Source organism: Pollicipes pollicipes, unplaced genomic scaffold, assembly GCF_011947565.3.
Source record: "Pollicipes pollicipes isolate AB1234 unplaced genomic scaffold, Ppol_2.1 Scaffold_3994;HRSCAF=4692_pilon_pilon_pilon, whole genome shotgun sequence".
Lineage (NCBI taxonomy): Eukaryota > Metazoa > Arthropoda > Thecostraca > Pollicipedomorpha > Pollicipedidae > Pollicipes > Pollicipes pollicipes.
In genome coordinates, this window is record NW_023596417.1 from 1 (window position 1) to 24,450 (window position 24,450).

The 24,450-nt window shown below is 55.1% G+C and overlaps 2 pseudogenes; one reads left to right on the top strand and one right to left on the bottom strand.

Moving 5' to 3' along the window:
- Positions 1-698: 698 nt before the first annotated feature.
- On the bottom strand, positions 699-6,864 carry LOC119093063 (60S ribosomal protein L13a-like; annotated as a pseudogene).
- Positions 6,865-7,133: 269 nt separating this feature from the next.
- On the top strand, positions 7,134-23,523 carry LOC119093064 (DNA-directed RNA polymerase III subunit RPC2-like; annotated as a pseudogene).
- The last annotated feature ends 927 nt before the right edge of the window (positions 23,524-24,450 follow it).

Below are 24,450 nucleotides of genomic sequence, written 5' to 3' on the forward strand. Positions count from 1 at the left end.
GGGTTATCATTGTCGTTTCTCGCTTTGTAGACGGTGCGTTCACGCACACTGCGCACGCCTCCGCGTGAACACACGCGGTGCAGTGTATGGTCCCACGCCCTCACCTGCTCTGGTTGCCAAGGTCCGACACCGGTCCCTCGGAGCAAAGCCAAGCTCGCGCGCGGCCGCGCGCTTCAGTCCGCACTCATCGACCCACCAGCGCGATTGTCTGCAGTCGATTGTCGGCTTGCTTTTGCCATCAGCTAGTTTTATGACAATGCAACACCTGGTTGCCGAGACCTGGACCTCTGACGACCTGCTGTTTGAGATTGGAATATTTCATGTTCCACCTGCTCATTGAGTGTAGCGATGAAGAAGTGGTGAGGTTACAACGTTCCAGAAATATCCTGTCTGGTCAAATTGCCTGCAGTGTTGAAAGTAAGTTATTAGAGCTGGTTGGATTCAGTGTGTCACATGGAAAGAACAGCTGCGTAAGATTGCTCACTGCTTCGCCCAAAAGCGATGGATGTTATTCAGAATTTCCCTACACTCTACCAAGGTACAACATTGATCACAAGCTTTCAGCAGTGCTGTTGGGACCCTAGACATTCACTTGAGAACGATCCAATAACCGAGTGTAAAATTTGTTCATATCAATGGACTGTGCAGTACAAACTACCGTTCTCCGGTCGTTCAAAAACCTCCCAATAAAACGCCGCCACACTTGAGGGCTTGTATTGTTGACATTACACAACGCACCCCAGCTCAGCCAGCTCCTTGTCGATGGGCGCGATCTGTTTTGAAACCTGCTTCAAAACGCGTGACTTCAGTTTCTGAAACAAACATCAAGTCGTTAGTAAAAGCAGCACCCCCCAAATCAACACCGAAATAGCAGACATCGAGACCAGCTGAGAGCGGTCGGCGCCGGGGCGACGCTAGCCCAAATGTACCCCAAGCACAGATCTCCCCCCCCCCCCCCCGTCACTGTAACGTCAGTCAATACTGGCGACAAAACAGCATGTCTCCTTGCACCAAGGGAAACTTTGGTTTGGAACATTGAAAACTGTAGATAAGTTTCTACATGTTCCAGAATCCCATACAGCACGCGACCTACATAACACACCCAAGCAAAATCGCACGATGTTAAAAACGAAATTGGAACATCCCTGGTTCACAAAAGCCCTGAGCCGACCGTCAGTTCCCGTTCACCCACCTTCTGCAGGGCGATCTTCCTGGCGTAGACGTGATCCCTGACGCGCCGCCTGGCCTCCAGGGTCTTGACCACATCCTGGTACTTCCAGCCCACCTCGTGACCCAGGCGGCCCAGCTCACAGTACTGCCGAACACGCGCGGTGCTCACAAACAGCATGAGTCGTGCATCGTCGACAGTCCAGTCTCATAACATATAACAGTGGATGAGAAAAGGCCATTGCTGACAACTGTAATGGTATGGAGCTTGTTGACTGTGAAACAGGGATGATTGAAAGACCATCACCATCATACAAAGCCCAAACATTTGAAAAAAATGACACAAAAGTACTTGCAACATGTTCGTGGATTCTAGCGATCATGACCTGTTGGGACTGTCCTGTTAACCCACAGCAATACAATGATTCCCAAATTGTGTCACTGCATGCTGGAATAGCGGTTACAATGAAAAATTCAATACAATGATATGATCAGTCATGTGTAGCTTCTCGTAGATCACCTCGGGATAACTTGTGAGGATGAGTTGCAATGAGAGGCATTCATATAGCACATGTAAAACTGTACACAGCCAGGCACGAACGGAGTGACCAGCCGTGATGTCGACATTATGTGCATCTTGAACCACACCCTACAGCCTAACACGGAGCAAATCAGAGCGGGAGCACCGAAACACCGTCAGCACTGTTTCCAAGTCCCCCCCCCCCCCCCGGCGCCGTCCGCTGAGGCACGTACCGGGCGTCCGGGGCGCAGGCGCATCTTGCGCATGGCCGACGGCCCACGTGGCGGGCGCAGCTTCTGGTACTCGCGCGGCACGCCCTCCACGCAGCGCAGGTTCAGCATGGCCGTGCCGCCGCGGCGCGTCTTGTGTGGCAGCATGCCTGCGTGGCGAACGGGCCCGTCAGTCGGTCAGCTGGCAGGAGCTGATTATTCCAATAATCAGGAATATATAATAACAATTGGGGATTTACGTCTCGGCGGCCGCCAGCGCTATGTCGAGATGGACGCGATGATGAGGGTGTCATGTGGGGTGCAGTGGTGGCGTGGCAGGGGCCAGAACCCGAAACCCACAGGTCCAGAGTTGAGCGTCATAGCCAGTATATTACCAGTGCCCCGAGTGGGGCGCGAAGTCGGTGGCGGGGCGGGACCGCGCACCAGCGCTGTCGCTTCCGTTAGTAACACCATGTGGACGACTTGACATGGTGAGTTGCAATTGGAAGCTTCTGTGTCGCACATGGATCAGAGATCGGCTGGCGCCACGAACGGGTCACGCCGCGCCAGCATGTCGACATAATGTGCGCATTACTGAACACACAAAACAGCTGGAAAGCTACAGCAGACAACAGCACTATTGAAAGTTACTACCTCTGCAACACCAGTGAGCTGGACAACAACGATTTCTGCGATCCATATGAGATCTGTACGAAGCACGGTGCTCCTACGGAAGTGTCGGGCTATACATCGGTCCGATGTATAGCCCGACACTCCCGATGTCTGGATCATTACCCACGTCTACCGACAGTGCCGTGACAGCAGCTCACCCCGGATAACACGCCTCAGCATCATGCCGGGCGGCGGAAGTGGAACGGGCCGCGAGCCGGGTTCACGTTGCACCGCTTTCGCAGGTACGCCATGTACTTGAGCTTGTTCCTGAAAGACATTGGACAGTGTTTCACAAGACAATCAAACCATTGAAAGCTGAACAGGGTGCAGTGATCATACATACTTAGATTATCAACTAGTGCAGCAGATGCACGTGAGACAAACTGACATACAAGGTCCTCTGAAAAATGGAGATACCACATTGCACAAAATAGCAGCTTTGTCTGACCAAACTATGGCGATGATCTTAGTAAAAAACATACCTAAAGAAGGAGCCCGAGATGTTGATGCCTTCGCACCTCAGCACCACCACCTTGTCTCCCGACAGGAGGGCCTTGGCCACCACCGCGGCCAGGCGGCCCGGAGGTGGCCGCTGCCATCGACCACGATAGCCTGCAATGAGAACATTAATCAATGAAACACAGCTGAAACTTGGCGCTGAAGCCGCGTCGGGCGACCGACGTGCGTCGAATGCGGTCACGTGGCAGCCATCAGCTGTGGCCGCGGGCCGAGCCCGGGTCAGAGCGCAGCAGAGGACGTCCGAGGCGGTCACGTGACGGCCATCGGCTGTGGCCCGGGCCGGCCCGGGTCAGAGCGCAGCAGAGGACGTCCGAGGCGGTCACGTGATGGCCATCAGCTGTGGCGCCGGCCGAGCCACGGGTCACAGCGCAGACAGAGGACGTCCGAGGCGGTCACGTGACGGCCATCGGCTGTGGCCGCCGGCCGAGCCCGGGTCAGAGCGCAGCAGAGGACGTCCGAGGCGGTCACGTGACAGCCATCGGCGGTGGCCGCGGGCCGAGCCGGGTCAGAGCGCAGCAGAGGACGTCCGAGGCGGTCACGTGACAGCCATCGGCGGTGGCCGCGGGCCGAGCCCGGGTCAGAGTGCAGCAGAGGACGTCCGAGGCGGTCACGTGACAGCCATTGGCGGTGGCCGCGGGCCGAGCCCGGGTCAGAGCACAGCCGACATCAGTGCAGCTTTTCAGTATGGCACAGACTGGCACCTTCAGCCTCCCTGCTGACACTGGACCTATGTTGCATGACATAAATATAAAGTTTCAAACTTTGGGTCCCTTGACCACATTAGGATTGCAAGAATAACTCCTTTATACTCTTACACCACAAATTGGGTCAATGCTACTACATTGCCTATGGGGATCTGACCTTTGTTGCTAAAAATTATATCAGGTTTTGGAGAATGTAGTTGTTGCTACAGTTGCCATTGTAATTAGCTTTACAATGCACTCAGGTGCTGAAGCTAATAGCATTGCATGTTCCCCACCCTGGCGAAAGTGGGCACCACAAGAAATCAAAGAAACTTGTATCTCTAACTACCCCGATATGCGGCATTACCAATGCACTATGAGTACCTTGTTTGTTGCTGAATAATCATTGGATGCTTCCTGATATGCTATAATGTAATAGAAAAGCAACATTTGGACTGATGACTCAGCTTCACCTACATGGCACAATGACATTTCACAGCACTGCTATGGACACTGTATTTTCTCCTGCAGCAGGTGCCTGAGATATTTTACCTCAGAGTAGTATTCGGCATTAGATATACACAACAGGCAGTTGAACACCCCCCCCCCCCCCCAACACCCTGCACCCAGGGGGCCCTGCCAAGCGCAGGTCACATCTATGAAACCCAGGTGTTTCCAGTGCCATGAGGTAGGCCCAACATCTACATGTGGTGTGCCAAAAGTAGGGAATGCCAATTTTCAATTTTTTAAATAGTATAAGTTACATTGCTTGTGAAAGGAGTTTAACAATCATATCCTCATGCAAATTTGTCCATGACAGCGGGCTAAAACTGCTGCGGGGGTACGATGCAGACAAACTTTTATTCAATGTCACAAAGGTAAGGGGTATCTCAAATACCAAAGCCTCAGCTGGCATTCTTGGAACCTGCCAGCACTAAAAAATGCTGTGAATTGCATCCAATCCATGGAAAACTGACACTAGTGCTGGTCAAACTTTGCTGAATTCAGCCAAAATTATCACTCCAGTCCTGCACATCAGCATAATCTGGGACATACACAACCCCTCTCTTGCCTTACAAGGGTCATCCACACTGGGTCTGCAACAATTCACTTATTGACAATTCTGGCCACATGATGACACTTAACCCCATCACCAACAGAACTATAAACAATCAGAAGCAATAAAAATTTAAACAATCTGTTCCAACATTGTTTTGTGAGTGAATGTTTCATGTCTGCACTGAAATCAATAATGACCAATTTGCCAATATTGAGACATTACAATACCAATGAGCCAGCCTATCTCTTCCCAATCTGGTGTAGGTGCCCCCCTCTGGGCCAGTAAGGGGGTATTGACATGTGGTACTTCATACCCTCTGACCAGTGTCAGTATCAGACCTTTAAGAAAATGCTACACTTAAGAAAATATCGAAGCAAGCATCAACTTGGATGAAATCAACTCACTCTAGTGGAAAATACTGCCTGGCAACACAACTTCTGTATTTAGCAAATATGTTCCACACAACATTCTTGGTGGTGCCAATACATCATGTGCAACACTGATGAGGGCCAGCTGATAGCTGTATTATCCAGAAATGGTGTTCATGAGTGCTAGATATCAATGAGTCAACAACTATATTTTCATTGGCAAAAAATTGCAGCATGGCCAATAGAATGGCAGGGTTCAATGATACTACTGCAGCCTCGTTGGATCCCTCAGTGACCTTGAAACAGTCTGCGCAACTTCATGAGTGTACCACTAAGAACTGAGGGGGGGGGGGGGGGGGGTCAGTCTTAAGAAAGGCAGAGCAGCTAACTTTGCCAGAATATTTTTAAGATGAATTTTCCAATTCAAAACTCAACACAAATCCTACATTCACCCTTGGAAAGGAAAGACCCATATGTTTGCTTGGAATCAATGAGCCCCTCTTGCATATATCCCTGACATGGACTCATGGGACCTAGGCTGTCCCACCATTTAGTTCTAGTAAAAAAATATAAGATATCATAACATGAGCACATCAGTCCAGCCTGCAAACTATTGAAAATGTTACCAAGTACTTAAGGCAGACAGAATAATGTCTGCCATTAAACTTGGATAATACTTGCTGAAATTATAAGGACTGAACCAAACCTAATGACTATCCTGCTAGCATAAGGGCTTAGCTTCACTCAATGCACAGCTGATGGCTGGTACATTATGTCAAATGAGCATGGAACAAATGCCAAAGTTCATGAAAGTTAGGCTAGGCTCTCAGTCTAATCCCAGGAAGTTGTCAGCCTTATTAGGACAGTAATGTTCTTCATTGTCACTTTTTTTAGTTCTTGACACATGGCTATGCAGAACTCACCTAAGGGATGACAGCAGGTGCTAATATAATCCAAACATAGCTACCATGCAATACTTTGGAAAAATAAGGCATATGCCTACACAAACTGTAGGCTCAAAAAACATGTATAAATGTACCACCCATCTTGCTGTAAGGTTCTTTCAGTGGCAACCTTGGACTGCGATGCATATCTCTGCACCCACTACTCATGGTCATTATGGTGCAAGGAATTTGCTGATGCAGGTCAACATGCCAACAACTGGAAAATCATGTGGTGCAAATAACCCCATGCCAAAATATCATAGACTTTAAACATCATTCTGATAATAAAAACACATAGAGTAGTAGCATTTGGGCTCTCATGCCCCTGGGCTACAGCTCCAAACATTTTGCAAAAAAAACATGCAAAGCTTCAAAGACTGACACCAGCAACATGTTAATCTGGGACTACTGCATCCCAGCAAGGTTATGGGTCACTACACACAGCCAACATAACGCGACTGAAATGCACCCGCTTACAGCCGTTGACATAGTGACCACAAACGCCCATAACTTCAATACTTATGTTACAACCATGCACGTCGGTATCGCCGCATAATACTAAACAACCAAATATAACGTCATTTGGGACAGTAAACGCACACCCCGCTGGCACAAACTCGACATTTCACCGCAGCACTTCGATTTAACCAGTTATGCCTTGAAAAACCCAAGGGAAAATGGATCACACATGCTTCAATCCTCACCCGCTTTTTCTCAGACATGTTCACGATCAAAAGGAAGTTTACACCGGTTGGTGCCGACAGCGCCGCCATAATTATATTTGATGTATTTCTTCACTAAGCTAGCTGTTATTTACTCTTGAATAACATTGGATAAAACCGGCTTGTTATATTTTTTGACATTCATCATTGTAATTAACAAATCAAAGTCCTCTGTGCTTATTATGAAACACCCCTTTAAAATATTGATACATTCACGGCGCAGCTGCTACAAAAGTCTGCACAGGAAGAAATCTCTGGGCTGTTATGCCGGTTTTGTTTTGATATGTTTATACCGTTTATGCCAAGATTATCAGCCACGTGTGATGTGTTGATGTCTTGATATTGATATATTTATTCTGTGAAGCAATTCCTAAAGCCCAGGCGAAGAATGGGGGAAAGTATTTGGAGTGGGAGCCATGGTCAAATGAGCAGATTGGCTGAGCCTATCAAAGCTGTTGAGGTGAGTAAACACTTATCTATATGTCATATATTAGCACTATTGTTTGTCTCCAGTATTTAGTAGCATTGTTGTTAACAATAATTCTGCTACTCATATGCGTACTGACACTCATTCTGCTGTTCATGCACTTCTGCCTCCACTTTTACCCTGGCCTTGTCTGACCTGAGTATTGCACTTGTGCCAGCTTTATAGTCCCTGCGTTCTTCTTGTACCTGTTCTTGTTTCTTGTTTCTTCTTCTCATAGTAACCCTTATCATTTGCCAATATGTGCTCATTATAAGTGCAACTCAAATCCTTTTTAATGAATTGTGTTATTCCATTTTGTGTTTGTTGATGTTTTAATTGAAATAGTAACCTGTAGGCAAAAGTTTGAAGTATGATGACTTGCAATGTTATTCACAATATGTGCATTTTCCAGCTCAGCATGTGACTGCTTATCATCCCAAAATGTTTTACTAGTTTTGGCAGAACCAGACACACAGGCTCTTTTGGGGCCATTCATGCGCAATATGCAATGAGAGCATGTGAGTTTGGGTAGAGCATCTCTGCTCACTGGGCAGTGTTCCTGAGATCTTAGCTAAATTTAACCTAGTACACCATAGGTTAGCATTGTCTCAAAAATGCTCAAAGGATATCTTTTTGTATTTGAATTGCAGGTATGCCTGGTACTGATTGGTAGCAGGACCATATGCGATTGAACATCAGGCAGATATGTGCATCACCTTTTTCAGGACAAATGGAAGCTGTTGCCTGCTTTCCTGCAGACAAAAGGACTGGTGAAGCAGCACATTGACTCATTCAATTACTTCATAAACACTGATATCAAGAATATTGTCAATGCAAATGACAAGGTTGTCAGTGATGCAGACCTAGTTTCTATGTGAAGTGAGTATAAGTTAACTAACCCAACACTGCAACTGAATGTTTGCCATCCATAGATAAGTTCATGCTTAGAATAGGTGTTCTGATCATCTGGTGTGAAATATGGAATACTTTTTTGTACTTCGAGCTTCATTTGACCAAGATTTGGTGGCAAATAGAGCCATATTTGTGGTACTTTGGCTACTCAGTTACTATATTCTGCTGCTGGTATGACATGGGGGGTAGTTTCTGCATCTTATTATCCAGCAGAATTGGACTCTAGTCCCAATGCTTTTGAGTGCCAGAAAATACAATGCTGTGATGTGGTCATGAGCCTGACTATCAGATCATCTTGAGTGACCACTGCTTCACTGCCACCATCACCAGGTACTTGAATGTGCATGTGGGTATCCCTGATGTGGAGGAGGGCTTCAACATGAACCGGCCGACTTCGCCGCACGAGTGCCGGCTGCGCGACATCACTTACTCGGCCACCGTCACCGTCGACATCGAGTACACGCGCGGCAACCAGCGCGTCGTCAGGTGGGTCACCTGTCCTGGCCCCGGAGGACAGGCTCACGTGAGCTCGCTTCTGGTAGGAGTTTTGCACTTTCCCTTTCTCTCCAGCTATTCTCCATCCATTCTTTGCAAGCCATTGCTGTTTTGCTATTTTGCAAATGTGTAGTGAGGTAAGTCATGTTGCTAAACTTTCGCAATATCGCAGGAGGACGCTGGGATTAGTGCAAGGCTGTGGTGCAGCCCATTCCCCCCCCCCCCCCATCAGTCATCAGATTTACCTGCACCAGGTCATAATTCGCGTTCCATTCAATTTGGCGGCTCTCCACAAGTTTTCGGTCTTCCACATTGTGTTTAGTGGCGTGGCCGGATATGTCCCGACATTTCACGTCCGAACGTCGCACTGCAGCCGCCCCACCACGTTGCGTTTGTGTTCAGGAACGGCCTGCCGATCGGCCGCATGCCCATCATGCTGCGCAGCTCCAACTGCGTGCTGACGGGCAAGACGCACGCCGAGCTGGCCAAGCTGGACGAGTGTCCGCACGACCCCGGCGGCTACTTCGTCGTCCGCGGAACCGAGAAGGTTAGGCGGCAGCAGTGAGCCGCCTTCTCGCCCGCGTGAGCCGAGGTCAGGGCGGCATGGGCTGGCCGCTCGACCGCGCGAGCCGAGGTCAGGTGGCTGCACGGGCTGCCTTCTCGCCCGTGCGAGCCGAGGTCAAGGGACGACATGGGCTGACCGCTCCGGCCGCGCGAGCCGAGATGGTCAGGCAGCGGCAGTGGCACGGGCACAGGCTGACCCCTCGCCCGCGCGACCCGAGAAGTGCGAGCTGTGTGTGTGTAGAAAGAAGCCTGCCGGTCTTTGCGGGTGAAGCAGTCTGGCTGTCGCTAGCATTCACAAAGGGAACCCGCAGGCAATGGCATTTGAGCTGTACTGTACTGATGTTCTTTAGACATATTTATGACTTGCTGGCACTCTTTTAAGGAGGTAGCCACAATTTAGTCATGTTCCCACCTGTCGCACTGTGTTGGCCGCAAGCGTCTAAGCCATCCATGTGCGGCGGCCACTCCGCCCGTCTTGTGGTGGAGCTGCTGGGCTAACCAGACCTCTGGTTTACGTGCCGTCCGCTAGGTGGTGCTGATCCAGGAGCAGCTCAGCAAGAACCGCATGATCGTGGAGCAGGACAGCAAGGGCAACGTTGCAATGCCAGGTCACCAGCAGCACCCACGAGAAGAAGTCGCGCACCAACCTCATCTTCAGCGCGGCAAATACTACCTGAAGCACAACACCTTCAAAGATGTCAGTCACAGCGCAGTACACTCATCTTGGGGGGTTGATTGCCCCCCCCCCCCTCCCGTCAGTGGCTTGTTGGTTTGCCGTTTTCCGAGGGATTGGAGCGGTTTTTTTAGTTTGTGAGCAATGTTGTTTGGGACAAAGTCAGGACCTATTGTTATATAATGCAGGAATGAGCATAGTCCGGTAATCTACAAGCAATTCACAGTGCCAGGGCCGAGCACAATTTTTCTCAGATATTGGAATATTCTTAGCAGGGTGTAGTTGGCAGGAGCGTGATGCCGTGCTCAGTCCAAGTGCATAAATACGTCTTCATTGTATGCCGTTAACGTCATAACACACATTCCCGTCATCGTTCTATATTCCAAATAAAATACAGCATTCCATCTTTCGGCGAATAACATTGATTGCTGTACCTTGGTCTGGCTGCCAGTGCACTCACTGCTGTCATTGTTCGGTGTACCAGGCCATCCGGTGGCCTGTGATTGGCTGTCGGCCGGAAGCCGCGATCTGTCAGTGCGCCGTCATACCCTGCCCCGGTGCGCGGGAGCGGCGCCAGAGACCTGTCAGGCGGCGTCTGCTGACGTGCTCGCGTGCCGCAGCGGACCGGGGCGCCGGCGTGCTCGGACGGCTCTAGGCCGCTCTTTTTTAGGCGACCTGCGAGTGCTGGGATGTTTGGCGCTATATTGGCATGGCGCTATCGCGTCATGCGTGCCGTAAATTACGTTTTCCTCTGGGATGCCACGGACATATTTGTGAAACATGATATTTTTCAGCGCGGGATGCTCGAGTCATGCGTGGCTTGTATCCGTGCGGAATGTTAGGAATGCGTGTCTCGTGTAGAATATTAGGAATGTGGTCGTAGTCCGTACTGCCGAGCTAACCTTTGCCGTTACGCTGTATTGATGTGACTTTCAACGAGCGCTGAAAACAGTTGTGGTTTGTGGATGCTACGCGGCACTGACCAGTTCTCGTCCCGCACAGGTGATTCCAGTGTCGATCTGACCAGTCCTCGTCCCCGCGCAGGTGACCCCTGTGTCGATCTGACCGGTCCTCATCCCGCGCAAGTGATCCCGGTGTCGATCTGACCGGTATTCGTCCCACGCAAGTGATCCCAGTGTCGATCTGACCAGTCCTCGTCCCGCGCAGGTGATCCCGGTGTCGATCGTCTTTAAGGCGATGGGCATTGAGTCGGACCAGGAGATCGTGCAGATGGTGGGCACAGAGAGCAACATCATGACCTCGCTGGCCTCCACCATGGAGGAGTGCCACCGGGCGCAGGTCTTCACGCAGCTGCAGGCTCTCAAGTGAGGCGCTGCAACGAGAGGGGAGGGGGCTAGGGTTTGGACGCGAGATGCGCTTCATTGTGAAATAGCGATCGAGGCACTTGGGGGCATCACTGATCATTCGTTGCCCCGTGGGAAGGATGGCACACTGCGTCCGCGTTTTATTATTACTTTGAGTTTGTGCAACGCTGGCGGTGTCTGGCGCCTCGACTCTGTACCTTACCGACCGCTAGCCCCCAGCCGCTGACTCCACCCCCCGTCATGTGCTAGGTACATGGGCAGTAAGCTGGTGCAGAAGGTGTATATGGGAGGCTTCGGACAGAAGAAGAGTCCGGCCGACGAGGTGCGCCACCTGCTGGCCACCACCATACTGGCCCACGTCCGGTACGTTGTCATTGGCAGCCGCCCACGTCCTGGCACGTTGTCTGCGACAGCCGCCCACGTCCCATTACATGTTGTCAGTGGCAGCCGCCAACGCTCCGGTACGTTGTCCGTGGCAGCCATCCACGTCCGGTACGTTGTTGGCGGAAGCCGTCCACGTCCGGTACGTTGTTGATGGTAGCCGCCCACGTCCCACTATATTGTCAGCAACGGTCACCCATGACTGGGCGCCTCTGTAACCATGGGGAACGTCCTGCGTGTTGCTGATGCCATTGCGGTGTTCTCACTACAGCATGTTCCGTTTTTACGTCTCGCTTCCGTGTATTGCCGTCTTAAGAGTTCGTTGAGAGCCCAGCTTGCCATATTAAGGTGGGGCCGTCAAAGCCCGTGTGCTGACGGCCCCAGCCCGCGCGCCGCGACAAAACCGGTCCAACGTTCCAACATGATGTCACTCGCGATCCTCCGGACACGTGAAGTGCGTGCGGAGAATGCTCTGGCCACGTGGAGCGCGCGCGGAGAATGCCCCGGCCACGTGAAGCGCGCGCGGAGAATGTTCCGGTCGCGTGAGGTGCGTGTGGGAAGAACACACGTGACCGGCGACTGTCGGCTGGCGACAGGTGGAGAACTACAACTTCAAGATGAAGGCGTTCTACCTGGCGTTGATGGTGCGTCGCGTGGTCGAGGCCCAGGCCGACGAGAAGGTGATTGATGACCGCGACTACTACGGCAACAAGCGCATGGAGCTGGCCGGCTCGCTCATCAGCTTGCTGTTCGAGGACCTGTTCAAGAAGTTCAACTGGGAGGTGAGTTGAACGGGGACAGGGTCTGTAGAGGGCGGCCGTGTCACCCGATGCTGCATCGTGCGGGGGGGGGGGGGGAGAAGACCGGAATGCGTAGTGTAGTAAGCATATCTAGAAACGGCCGGGTAATTCTTGGGCGGAGCAAGAGCGGTACCTTTCTCAACGTAAGTGGCGAACGTCAAAATTGGTATCCCTTTTTGCCTATTTTGTCATATTGATTGGGCATTATCGGACCACGTTCTGACTGGTTTGACGTTCCTTTCAGCTGAAGATGATCGCCGACAAGAACATTCCGAAGGTGAAGGCGGCCCAGTTCGACATCGTGAAGCACATGCGGCAGGACCAGATCAGCTTCGGTCTGGAGCAGGCCATCTCCTCGGTAGGAGCCGGCGCGGCGCTCCGCCTGCCCCGGTGGCGTCGCAGAGTGGCGCCCTGCTCGCTGTGCGCCGTGCCTGCGCAGACACGGGGCTGGCGTCCCGCGTGGACACGGCGTCGGCGTCGCGCGTGGTCTGCCGGATCAGAGTCCTTTGTCATTCTGCTCAGCTCTTCAGTCCCGCTCCGGTGGACGCTGGGCCGGGACATGGACTGCCAGGCGAAGGGGTTGTTCACTTCGGTGGCGGGTGGGTGCCCTTTATTGTTTGTAGACACGGCCTCGTATGTGGACCTCCAAAGTTCGGCAGGCGCGCGAAAGGCTCGCGGCATCCTCAGAAGCTGCGGTCGGCAACCCGCCTGACTGGCGGCGACGTTCGCTTGCTGTACAAACCCCGCCGTAACGCCATCCACGTCACAAACGTGCCGCTCTGCTGCAGGGTAACTGGATCATCAAGCGGTTCAAGATGGAGCGCCACGGCGTGACGCAGGTGCTCTCGCGGCTCTCCTACATCTCCTGTCTCGGCATGATGACTCGGGTCAACTCGCAGTTCGAGCGGACACGGAAGGTGCGCCCACGGATGGGGAGTCTCCCCGTACAGGCTCTGCGCCTTCCATGGCGTGGACGGAGACGGGTTCTGGTTCGAGGACGGACCTTTGTTCTGCGTGCTAAGACTGTTCAGTTTATTCACAAAGAGATACCGGGGTAAATCTGCGGCATTATTGTGCCAGCGTGGCTGCAATGGCGCACAGAGCATGCGACATCGTCTCTTCTAAGGCTCCGTGTTCCGGTTTCACACCCTGCAACATGGCTCAGCGGGGAGTTCGTTTTCTGGACGATGCTGTTAACCATGGACATCTGCTTGCGCGCTGGCGTCCGACTGCCTCCCGTCCGTCGCGCTGTCGCAGCGTGACCGGGCTGACTTTCCTGCCCCTCTTGTCAGGTGAGCGGGCCGCGGTCGCTGCAGCCGTCTCAGTGGGGCATGCTCTGTCCGTCGGACACGCCCGAGGGCGAGTCGTGCGGGCTGGTGAAGAACCTGGCGCTGATGACGCACATCACGACCGAGGCCGACGACACGCCCATCATCCGCGCTGCCTTCAACATCGGCGTTGAGGACATCAACTTCCTCTGCGGCGAGGAGCTCAGTCATAACTCCGTCTACATCGTCTTTCTCAACGGTACTTTGAAGCCATCGGGCGGATCGGGGGACCAGCGCTGATGGCATCCTCTGGAATGGCGGCGAAAATGAACGCGTTGTTCGTGGAAGAATCATGTGAATTTTTACTGGTCTGGGCTTCATTACGCTAGTCCGCCCATCGCATTCACGTATATCACATGTGTGGCATTTTTCCTTTGGACCTGTGGCCTTATGTGTCCTTGTGTGACCCTAAGACAGTGCCACAAGTTGTTCTGGTCGTTGGCAGACCATGCTCAAGCCTGAAATGTCTATTCCTGTAACGTCATCCCGTCAATTGTGGACTTTTCACCAAAGACGCTAGATTCGGCAAACTCGCATGAAGTGCAGCCGTCGTCGGGCCATTTTGCGTAAAGACGGGAAATGGCGCAACATCAGAGGGTCCAGATCAGGAATCTGGTCACTTCACCAAACATCCTGCACACCCATCCTGCCTGGGCTCGACACGACACCGGGCAGGTCCAGTGCAGGTCTGGCGCCGGACCCGCTGAAGACAGCACCACTAGCACTAAACGGCGCAGCACGCACGACAGCACGGCGGCGCGAACTCCTCAGCGCCTGCCCGCCTGACGCCGCGCTGCGCCGACAGGCAACATCCTGGGTGTGACGCGCAACTACCGCCGGCTGATCCAGACGTTCCGTCTGCTGCGGCGCAGCGGCCTCCTCTCCGGCTTCGTCTCCATCTACCCCAGCCACAAGCACCGCTGCGTCTACGTCAGCTCGGACGGCGGCCGGCTGTGCAGGTGGGGGTTGCGCGTCAGGTCAAGGGTGGGTGGTGCGCAGGAGGGGAGGCGCTGTTGATGGAGTGGTGCCGTGGTCAGTGCTGGGTCGGAGGCTTTATGTCTGGTGTCTGTGTCCGATTGAACGATGGAAGGTGAGCGTGCTCGTGCCTTTAGCAGGTAACTGCGGGGTAAGCGGATACCGAGATACAGGACAGCTGCGGTGGGGTACGATGTATTTACCGTCCTCCATATGCGACATGGCGCCATGAGCAATGTCCGAGTGTTAGCCCATCGACATATCACCGAACAGCTCGCGTCCAGTTTTGATCCATGGCCATGGTGTAAACGCTATATTCCCAGCGAGACCAACTGATACTTGCACCGCACCGTCCAGCTGCCGCCGCATAGAGGCACCTCACCGGTGATCTTGACCGCCGACCGTGCGGTTGCCCCACCCAGCCCCGGCTGACCGTCCCGTGCCGCGGCAGGCCGTACATCATCGTGGAGCGGAGCCGACCGCGCGTCACGGCCGCCCACATGGAGGAGCTGGCGCGCGGCCTGCGCACCTTCCAGGACTTCCTGCACGACGGCCTGGTCGAGTACCTGGACGTGAACGAGGAGAACGACAGCAACATCGCCCTCTACGAGAAGGACATTACGGCGGTGAGCTCGGCCGGCAGGGGCGCATGCTCAACTCTGGAGGTGCCGATGACTGGTGGAGACCGACACCGGCAGCAAGGCACCATTGGCGCCGTCTAAAAGTTGTCTGCTCTGTGTGCTGTACAGCCGTTTTGTTCGTACTAGGTCGGGTTGGTACGTAAAGTCGAATTTGTGGGCGAGTTTTCGCAGACAAATGCAGAAATTTTCAGCATCGCATTTCTCGAAGCCTGTCTGATTTGGGCGGCAGCGTAATGGTAGCGAGGTGTTTCTTCTGGCCGCTGTCGCTGACTGTTAACCGATGAGCTGATGACGTGCTGCGCGTTCGAATCGTCGGGAGGCAACGAACCAGGCCCCTCCGCACGCACGTGACAACGATGGTACCCGGCTGTGTCACATGCCCTGTTGATCACCAACATTCACATCGTCACCATTGCGGCGACAGTGTTCCGCCGCACGCCTGTGTCGCCCACCAGCATCGCCGTGCGTCGTGAGCCGTGGTGGTTGATCGCCCTCACGCTGCATGGCGCCACCTTCACGCGCCGCCGCGTGTTGACCGTGACCCGTATGGGCAGGTGACCACGCACCTCGAGGTCGAACCGTTCACGCTGCTGGGAGTGTGCGCCGGCCTCATCCCCTATCCGCACCACAACCAGAGCCCGCGCAACACGTACCAGTGCGCCATGGGCAAGCAGGCCATGGGTGAGTGGAGCCGACGCCGAGCCGGGCCGGCCGGGGGCGGGGGCGACGCGGCGCGGTGCGCCCTCTGGCGGAGCGGGTCCCTGCCGACGGCCCGGGCAGGACCCGGACGACCTCGGGCCACTGGCGGAAGCGTCGCAGGTGTGGCTCAGCTGATCTGCCGGCCCGGTCAGCCGCCCCTCGCGGCTCACGTGCGCTTCCTCTCCCGCCGGCAGGTACGATCGCGTGGAACCAGCGCAACCGCATCGACACGCTGATGTACAACCTGGTGTACCCGCAGAAGCCGATGGTCAAGTCCAAGACCATCGAGCTCATCAACTTCGAGCAGCTGCCGGCCGGCCAGAACGCCATGGTGGCCGTCATGAGCTACAGCGGGTAGGGCGCGCTGCCGCGGACCGCACGGTCGGCTCGGGCCTTGGCGCTGGACGGGAGGCGTGGTTTTGCGTGCGGTGATTGGCGCTGCTCGCCGAGTGCGTTCGTGATTGTGTAGACATGTCGCGGCCCTTTGTTCCATGGCGTGAGTTTTCCCATGGTGTGGGATTCCAGTGTGGATTACAGACGCCCCAAGGACGCCAATGATTCGCTCTGAAAGTGTGTTGGACTGTAGCGTGATGAGCTACGGCTTCGTGTGATAACTTGATGTAACGAACGTTCTATGCATCGTACATGCGCGGATATATCGACATTAATATGTCCGCCCGGTGTGACCAAACGGTCGAGGTCACCTGTGTGGCATGAGCGCTTACATCAGCGGTGCGGCCGCGGTGAGGGCGGAATTTCCTGTCGCCCCGCCGCGCCTGCTACCCACACACTGGCCGGCGCGTCCCCAGTTACGACATCGAGGACGCGCTCATCCTGAACAAGGCGTCCCTGGACCGCGGCTACGGCCGCTTGCCTCGTCTACAGGAACTCCAAATGCACCCTGAAGAGGTGAGTCCCCCGCGAGCCGAGCGTGCGACGTCCGAACACGTCAGTACGCGTCTGGGTGCTGGCGCTTCAGATTCTGCTGCCTACTGCTGCTTGTCGTCGTATGGCTGTGGCCTGACGAACTAAGGCAGGAATTCAAACGGGACCCGCGGCTCACGTTACCATGGGCCTGTGCAGCTGCCGCAACATGAGCTCGCACCCGGCGCGAGACCGTCAGAGGCTAGCGGGAAGTTTGACCGCTCTGGGGCCCCCCGGCAGGTATGCCAACCAGACGCACGACCGCGTGCAGGGTCCGCTGGTGGACGCCGAGACCAGGGAGCCCATCTGGCGGCACAAGGCGCTCGACGCCGACGGCATCACCGCGCCGGGCGAGGTACGAACGTACCCGCGCGGCCGCACCGGCCGCACGCGGCGCAAACGGACGCGCAGCGCGGTGGCCTGCGTGTTCGCGTGGTGAATCAGTTTTCTGTGTGTCGACCGTGGAGTATCGCACTGTGGCGTGAAGCGAGCGAGACTACACCGGCGGGCACCTGGCTCGCTCCGCTTTGTCATCACCAGTCATGGTCGTAGTCATCCCCAGTCATGGTGGTCACATCTGAGTCGTAGTACCGCTCCAAGGTTGTGCGATGGGTGCGATGTTCTACGACCGCGGCGGCTGGCTGCCCCGCACCCACCTCGCCTGCTGGACTGAGCCATGCGCCCCCGCCGCCGCCAGATCGTGGAGAACAAGCAGGTGCTGGTGAACAAGTCGATGCCGACGGTGACAATGAACCCGCTGAACGCGCCGGCCGGGGCGCCGCGCCAGCCGCCCGAGTACAGGGACGTGCCTGTCACGTGAGTGTCCCCGCGCGCCGCCCACACCCACGCGCCAACAGCTGACGGACATTCTGCATGACACTGTGCAATGCATAGAGGAGGCTTTTCGGCCAGGGAATGATGAAGGAACAGGGTTGGAGATAAACGCCTTCAGGCATGGAAATCTTTAAGCAGAAAGGCCGAGTCACTGAACTCTTCACACGCGTCCAAGTGGCCGGTCAAATGCGCCCGCTCAGGCGGCGGGGATCAATTTGATGCCCATAGAGCTCTCAAAAACTAGATCTACACTCATGCACCAAATACATACACCACATTACTGGGTAGGTAGGGTCCTATGTGGGCTAATTTGTGTTTAAGGGGGTGTTCCACATTTATTTGGGGTTTTGAACGGAAATAGCCGTCCTGAAGACATTTCGGTGGTGCTTGCAACCCTCCTTAGGACCTAAACCCCTCTAGTTGCTGAGCTACATGCCCGCAAAAATGGGGAGAGTATTCCAGAGTCGCCTTGGCATTCATGTGGTTATAAGAACAGTCATTCAAATCCTTCCGTTCCATAAGCCATGCAGCGATCAAGGCCAAGGAAAGTATGATGGTCAAGTTGTGCATATTTGGCGTTTGTGAGCACGACTGGCAGATATTACGGCCGTCAATTGGCTCTCAATCAGTGTTGTGCAAGATACGATGACGTAATCAATTAATTACGTATCAAGGAGCATATTTACTAAACAGAGAAATGGTGTTGTCGAGAGCATTCCTTTCTAGTTAAATTTAGACAGTTAGTTATGGAGGGAATTTTTTTCCTCATAGCTGATGCGTGCCTTAATATATCTTCAGGTACGAAATATTCCCTTAAAAATTTTGAGTTTATTTACTCTTGGTATCGGGTCAGATAAAGTCAAACAAGATAAAATTCCAGATCGGCGTCCAAGATGCCCTGATATCTCTACACGCAACCAGCTTTTATATAGATGCTATTTCCAAGCAAAGTGTGACTGGTGGTCATATCAGGTCAGTGACCTTATTTGACCATTAAAGGATAAACGACCAAAAACCTTCTAGACTGATTTTGCATACATTTGAGTTATAGCCTAAAAATGCATGTATCAATTTAACTCTGAGCCAGGCACTACCCCAGGTGGTATGGTTCTCAAAGCGAGAGGTTAATCGAGGTCGTTTAGGTCATTGACACCATCTGACCTTCATGAAGTCAAAATCGATATGTTTACATCGGTTTCATCCATGATTTAGAAATGAACATCAAAAAGTACCGCACGTTTAGATCTTCGAGTACTGAATCGGTTTAGTTTTGACCTTGATCCGACCTCAATACCCAACCCAAGGTCAATGTAACTGGTCATAATAATAATATCAATAATATCAACAATCTGATTACCTAAGAAGCCACCCAAAAGCTGTATGATTTCATATAAACTACGTTGTCGCATCAGATTAAACAATTCATTGGAATTGCCTTCGCCGACAGCCATGGCCTGACTGGCCTGACATAGGTCAGCGACCTTATGAGGTACATTTAATGCGTTGTGCTGATAGGTCGGCTGTTCAATGACCTACAGTTGTGCAAAGTTTGGCGCGTTCAGAAGTCCTGTTGGAAAAAACCAACAGGAGGGGGGGGGGGGGGGCAGACAAATTGACCCGCCTCCCCATCCGAGCGCTTGTTAGCGTGCCTCTGATGTTGGTCTCGTAATTAGCTTGGTTTGATGGACGTTTGTTTCCCACTTGACTTGTCCTATATGACAGGGAAGAAGCCATGCGTTCACTTGTAGAATGCCCGCCCAAAAACTGCAAAGGCTGCATAAAACTGCCTTCCGCAGTGATTTGTAGCTGAGCAGCGCTCTGTAACTTATGCAACATAACGCGAGGGTGATCGAATACGAGCGCAACACGTTTTGCTCCGGCACGGAACAAGTATGGTGATCGCGAAATTTGACAGTGAAGTGTGGAGTGCCACGTACATTTGTTAAGTGCTTACGTGGGTTATGAAGCTGTGAGCACCAGTTCGCGTGAACCGAACGACAGACCACGGCAGGTCGTCAGATGCGCTGCGCACGTGTCCCTGGGTGGACGCAGCCTGCCTCTGCCAGCCGCCTGCATTGTCGGGCGACTCAGACGTGGCCGCTCGGTCCGACAGGTACAAGGGCCCTGTGCCGTCGCACATCGAGAAGGTGATGATCTCGTCCAACGCCGAGGAGGCGTTCCTCATCAAGCTGCTGCTGCGCCAGACGCGCCGGCCCGAGCTGGGCGACAAGTTCAGCAGCCGTCACGGACAGAAGGGCGTCACTGGTGAGGCGTACCCCACTCCCCACCTGCTCGGCAGGCAGGCCGCGTGGCCCTGCGGTCCTGTGCTCGGGGGTGGCCGCCATGGTCAGGCTCTCGGGGTGGGCGCGGCCAGGCTGATGAATGGAGGTGCTCCTGGTGCTGATTAGTTGTTAGTTGGATGCTGATCGCATACGTCGCTGTTTGTTTGACTGGTGGATTGGTTGCCGTGTTGGGTTCACTCAGGGATTGCAGTGCGTCCTTATTACTGTATGAACCACTGAACCGTACCGAATCACCAAATCACTGACAACAGCGTGGCTGTGCGACTAGCCACCTCATGACACCGTTCGCCACTGGCCGACCCTCCCGGCGCCTGCCCGAGCCAGCCTCGCCACGTGGTGCGGGAGCGGCGCGGCCCGCCTGATCGCGGCGTGCGCTCGGGGCCACCAGGTTTTGATCGTGGACCAGGAGGACATGCCGTTCACGGACCAGGGCATCTGCCCCGACATGGTGATGAACCCGCACGGCTACCCGTCCCGCATGACGGTCGGCAAGCTGATGGAGCTGCTGGCCGGCAAGGCCGGCCTCATGGAGGGCAAACTGCACTACGGCACCGGTGAGAGTTCGGTGCCGGGCGCGCGTCTGGAGGCCTCCTGCTGATGAGCCGGCTGTTGCCGGAGAAAGTGTGGCGCTGGGCGCGCGTCCGAAGGGCCCCGCTGATATGCTGGCTGGTGGCAGAGAGAGAGAGAGAGAGTGGCGCTGGACGCTGGAAGTCCACGACACATCAGCCCCCCCCCTCCCCCCCGGCACATCATCGCGCGTCTGGAGGGCCCCGCTGATGTGCGGGGGGGGGGGGCGAAGAGAGCAGGCGCGTCATGTTCGGATGTTCGGTGTGCCGGTCTGCGTAGCTGTGGCGGTCGCGCGTCCTTTTCTTATGATGCGGTAAGGTTGTCGTGACTTGGTCGCATCTTCCTCAGCCGCCATCAGCTTCAGGCCTCTGTAACTCGCCGCTGACTGGGCGTTTGTCAGTCACTTGTTGTCACTCAGTCACGCACAGCACATTTCTCGTGAGAGCGCCGGAACGAAGCGTTCCATTGGCGCCGGTTAAGAGTAGAGTTTACCCCCTGCCGGCGTCGGCAGCGGTGGAGCCCCCCCCCCCCCCCCTCTCCCCCCCGGCCGCCTGACGCGCTGCCTCTGGGACGCCGCCGCCGCCTGACAGTCGCGTGTGCCGCCCGCCCCGGCAGCGTTCGGCGGCTCGAAGGTGCGCGACGTGAGCGAGACGCTGGTCCGCTTTTGGCTACAACTACCAGGGCAAGCAGGTGATGACGTCGGGGAATCACCGGCGAGACGCTGACCGGCTACATCTACTTCGGGCCGGTGAGTGGCGCGCCGGCCGGCCGTACCGGCCGGCGCGCGGCGGGCGCCGGCCGGTGGCTGGTCCCTGTCGGAGCGGCGCTGGGCCGCGGCCAGCCCATCGGCAGGATTGGTGTGCGTCTGGCCGGCCGTTGACAGCTTTGGCTTGATCAAATGATGCTTGATCAGTTATGACACTCCTTGCTCTGGTTGTCAGCTCTTGTTGCTCGTCAAAGTAATCTGGTCTGTTGCGCTGGCGGTATTCTTGTATGTGGGTGTGTGTATGGGTGTAGCGGTGTGTATTTGGGTGATCTACAGTGTTTGTTATGTAGTGAGTTGTAATTATGGAGTCCGTTTGGATGAAATTATATGTACTCTGCATGCACACTTTGACCACTAAGCGCACGTGTCATTTGGTCGCTTCTTTATAAGTACTGATTTTGGGCGGGTCTTGAGAAAGGGGCCACACATGGCTCATAATATCTTCGAAAGAAGAGTAAGGAGGAACGTTACCGAAAAGCCCCTGATCAGAACGCATGTTCATATCTTATTACAGACAGGGTCTCAATGGCCGTTTTTTGGCTTTGCGAGTGTCTTTTACTAGAGGTCCTATCGTCTTGTCTTGTTACTAGAGATCAGAGCGCGATCTCCTGGCGGTAGGGGGTGACGTCAGCTGGTGAGTCGTCAGGAAGGCCGGCTGACACGCACACTGCGCTTTCCTCATGATAACGATCGGCGCTCTTGATCTCTTACGCTTTGACTCACAACATTGCCGCCTCTGCGTCGGTAACGCCCGGAGGCTAACTATCTCCGCCGTGTCCTGCGCCAGATCTACTACCAGAAGCTGAAGCACATGGTGCTGGACAAGATGCACGCTCGCGCCCGTGGGCCCCGTGCTGTGCTGACGCGCCAGCCGACAGGAGGGCCGCTCGCGCGAGGGCGGCCTCCGGCTGGGCGAGATGGAGCGCGACTGTCTGGTGGCGTACGGCGCCTCCATGCTGCTGCTGGAGCGGCTGATGATCTCCTCGGACGCCTTCTCCGTGGACGTGTGCAACACATGCGGCGCGCTGGGCTACTCGGGATGGTCAGTGGTGGCGGTGGGGACAGGCTGGGGTGCTAAGAATGGTCAGTGGTGGTGGGGACCACCCCAGCCTGGGGGCAAAGGGTGGTCAGTGTGGGGGGGGGGGGGGCAGGCTGGGGCGCTAAGGGTGGTCAGTGGTGGTGGGGATAGGCTGGGCTAAAACCGTGTGGCTTCTGTGTTCTTAATTGATGGGTCCAGGTGATATGGGCATCGCAATATATGAGCACAAACGAATTTTCTGTAAAGCCTTACCCAGCCCACAACCCAAACAATCTCTTCCGTTCTCTTTTACCGGCATGCGTACTAAGATCTAAGGAGGGTGTACCCTGGCGCTAAGTTGTAGCTATAACGCTCTGGCGTCATGCATCACTATAGGTGTCGCTCCCACCTCGTCCTTCCTCAATTACGTGAGAAACCAAATTCATTCACTTATTTCGTCGTCGTTAACGTTATTATCGTTTTCATCGTTCGCTACCATCGTATCGTGATCCCACTGTCATCGCCTGGATCGCAGACATTATTGACGTTAGGAGTTTTCGCAGAAAGTGGACGCATCCGCTTGTTTTAATGCAGGTACGTCGACGTGCTGTTCCTTCCGTGTCCTGTTAATCTATGGACGCTGTTCCTGTTCGCAATGTAATGCGTGTTCGGAGTGCGGTCTGAGGTTCGCGACGCATCCGCCAGGTGTCACTTCTGCCAGTCGAGCGGCGCCGTCTCATCCATCCGCATCCCGTACGCCTGCAAGCTGCTCTTCCAGGAGCTGCAGTCCATGAACGTGTTTCCCAAGATCAAGCTGAAGAAGTATTGGGAGTGAGGGTGGCGGCTGCGGGACCCACGGCTCGGTGGACCGAAGGCCGTCTGGCTGTGGCGGTACGAGGCATTGTTACCAATGTTTTGGTATGTGATCGGTATGCTGTTGAATACAGGACGCTTCCGCCCGGGATGGGTCGGAGCTGTCACTGTGCGATGTGGCGGCTTTCCATCGCTGCTGTGACGACTGCGCTTCGCGATGACTGGAGAACTGAAGTCTCATTGCTCGGGATGGGGATTGTTAGCCCCGGTGCGGCCTGAGGGTTGTCTTTGCGCCGCCCAGGCAGGCAGCGACGGCCAGCCGGGTGCCCCGGCCGGCAGCGGCGGTCAGTAGGGACTGATGTGAGGCCTGACGGAGCCCTTGATAGCCGGGCCTTGTGTTTGCCCTCGCAAGATAGTCGTCAATGTTGGGGTGTGCTCTCCAGTCGCCGATCATGAAACTGCCAGGTTCCGTTTCACCCAACACCTCCGTAGTCTCCCCCGTCTCTACACACACACACACACACGGGCACTCACCCACACCCACATGCTCACGGGCACCACTGTGGTGGCCCTACGGTGCCCTGTGGTGCCGTCGCACCCCTGACATCCATTTAGTTCTCCCCCCCCCCCCCCTCCTCAACCCACACACCTCTATCGTCTCGCGCGCCCCGAACACTCCCCCGCCCCCTTCAGAAGCCACTGCTCCGTCTACGCCCCCGCCGCGCCGTGTCGCGCCCCCTCGCCGCCCCCGCCGCGCCGCGCCGCGCCCCTCGCCGCCCCCGCCGGCGCGCGCGGCGCTGGACGCTCCGGCGGGCCCTGGCACGGGGACGCGGGCGGCGACGGGTGCCTCGGCCGCCGCCCGAAATAGCCCGACGTCCTCCGTCCGCGGCCGGTCGCCGCAGTCGCCGGCGTGTCGCGCTGCCGTCCTGTCCCCGTGAGAGACGCGTGCTGCCCTCAGCGCCGCCATGGCGTCCGGAAACCGGCTGCAAGTGTTTGGCGGACCCCGGGACGACCTGGAGGTGAGCCGGCGCGCGCGCTCGGCGGCGGCAGGGTCTGGCGCTGGGTCGGAGCCGCTCTGTCAGGAGCCGAGACTGGGTGGTGA